Genomic DNA, 2,617 nt, shown 5'->3' with positions numbered 1-2,617 from the left:
AATGTAATAAGCCTACCTTACACATGTTCTTTCCGTGTTTTTGCTCAACAAGATGAGCGACAAACGTATAGGTGCTTCGACTACTTGCTTAGTGTCCAATCATAAAATGCCACGTGTGACATTAATAATAACGGAATAAATCATGATTATAATGCAGTACTACTACTACATCTACATCTGACCAGTACCCCAAGGTTTGGCATGAATTACCATTGACGACGAGTTGAGTTCTCTGTGACTGTGAGCCCAAACTGTTGGTAGCGGTGACCTCATAGAAACCTGCGTCTTCTCGTCTGACGTCAGAGATGGTTAGTGATCTGTTCCAAGTCTCCATGGTCCGTCTATCCGCCGGGGGCATGGGGACCTCATTGCCTTGTGCGTCCAGACGCCGCCACGTCAGGGTTGGTATGGGGCTAACGAAGAGCAGAATCGACATTAGAACACAGTCAGAAAAGGGTCGTTGAGTTAGTAACGGGAGGTTGGTGTACACCTAGAAATATACATCTTTTGATCGAAAAACAATTCTTCCTTTGTATATATGTATTACAACAATTATGTCAAGATTTATGATCGATAGAAATAATGAAATATTGGTAGTATAACCACATCATAAATGTGGGACTGTAAGGAACACGTCTCACTTTCCGTAGGCGAAGCCCTCCATCAGGACGGTGGCATGGGTAACGGACGATATCGAGCCTCCCTCGTGAAGAACCAAGTTAGGGGCCGATTGAGATGGGGCTAAAAGATACAGATACTTCAAGTTACCAACTATTTGTAACTTAAATCTCTTCCATTTCTTACACGATACTACGTGTAAAAACTAATAAGGAAACTGCCATAATCTTTTCAGCCAAATTGTATTGATTGAAAAGAGGTCTGTAGCAACGGTAACTTATAGAAATGTGTTGTCGTATGGTTCTCTCAATCAATGTCTTAAGCATTTTGCCTTCAAGGACCATGATTTGTCACAGTACATAAAAAAAACTGAACCACGAGAAAGTGACGCCGTGTAACTGCGCAACACATTACGTACTCTGAGCTTGAGCTGTAACCGAGAGCGAGACTGTTGGGCTGAGGTGACGCAGGGGAGACGTTACGTCCACAGACAGTCGCACCACACACTGGTAGTCTCCTGGATCACTTCGTTCAGCCAAGGCGAAGTACAGGTCTCCCGTCTTCTGGGACACGTACACCCGCTGGTCGGTACTCGTGAAGGCCGGGTCCAGCGAGCCTGAATCCACCCAGAAGAACATGAGACCTGGAATAAACATTCAATAGTAAGGCATCGTTCACTGATCTATTGAAGGTATGACTGAAAGAGGTTTCTGGACCCGCACTGGACCCACCACACCAGGATTAGATGCAGACATGTTGTCCCACTTTGACTCGTCCCTGTAGCGCTAGCACGGAGCTAGTTTGTCCACTGACAAGCAAGCTAGGGACTCACTGACAATCATCATTGGAGAAAGAATGCGAATTGGGAAGAAATTACACCATCAAATAGCATGTCGAGAAACTTAACGGGGTCATGATAAACAAAAAGGATACTGGTTATGACATATGACGACATGATAACACTAACAAAACTTTTCAGCTCAGCATTTCAACTGCTTGGAGCTCATCTGTTAGTTGTTTTGTTAGTTAGTTAGTTAGTTAGTTGGTTGGTTGGTTGGTTGGTTGGTTGGTTGGCTAGTTAGGTTTTAGGTTCATGGAAAACATACCTTTAACATTTGACCGTAGAAAGGAAGTTGAATAGAACCTATCAATGTGGTGATGTACCTGGATATGCTTCTGGTTTCTGGCACCGGAGAGCCGCTCCTTCCCCCTGACGTCCGGACACTGGAGGGCGCGGAGTCGAGGCAAACGGGTCCGAATCTGGGGAAAAAGTCGTTAAGCAGCCAAGACTTTAGTAAGTAGGCGAAAGTATCAGAATTGCGCGTCCTATTGGCAGATTAAGTTGCTGCTTTCATTTTACAGATACGTCGTCACTAGCTCAACAGTGAACTGTCATCGTAATGTAACATGGCTTCACTCACAAGCAAAGGTGAGAGCAGCCCGTCTGCTGACAACCGTGCCGTAGTCATTCTCTGCCACACATTGGTACCTTCCTTCATCTTTGCTCTTCTCTGGGTTCTTGATGATCAGCGCGCCGGCGTCCATTTCATATGGCGGTTGCCGAGAATTCTGTCACAAAAGGTAAGAGTATGAAGTGAGTGACATACTGAAAGAATTCTAAACAACGTCACATGTACCACGAACTTAGAAACATAAGTTAGGTTAGGGATCTTGGGGCTTGAGGCAATATAATAATCATTATATATACTTCAGTACTAAGACTCCTGCTGTAAACAGATAAGACACATGCACACTGGATGTCCTCACCACATCTAGCAGCCGACCATCCTTTCTCCACCTGTACGTGACCGGCTGTTCTCCCGTAGAGTTACATGGCAGCCTAACCTCCTGGGTCTGGATGAAGGGGTCAAATATCACATCGTATGGCTTGACGACCAGACGGGCTGCCACGAGTTCATCTTCTCCTAAAAGCACTATTGGAATAAAATGTTTCCATTTCTATCGTGTAGTAGATGTTTCAAAACACAATATAGCAAAC

The 2,617-nt window shown here is 44.8% G+C and overlaps 1 pseudogene; it reads right to left on the bottom strand.

Moving 5' to 3' along the window:
• The window catches only part of LOC109471788, a 23,167-nt pseudogene extending 20,619 nt beyond the window's left edge, over positions 1 to 2,548 (bottom strand).
• Between the last annotated feature and the right edge of the window lie 69 nt (positions 2,549 to 2,617).

This window comes from Branchiostoma belcheri, unplaced genomic scaffold, assembly GCF_001625305.1.
Source record: "Branchiostoma belcheri isolate BF01 breed outbred unplaced genomic scaffold, Haploidv18h27 scaffold26, whole genome shotgun sequence".
Classification (NCBI taxonomy): Eukaryota; Metazoa; Chordata; class Leptocardii; order Amphioxiformes; family Branchiostomatidae; genus Branchiostoma; species Branchiostoma belcheri.
Note: the sequence above shows the minus strand (reverse complement) of the source record. Positions and strands in the feature narration are given on the sequence as shown.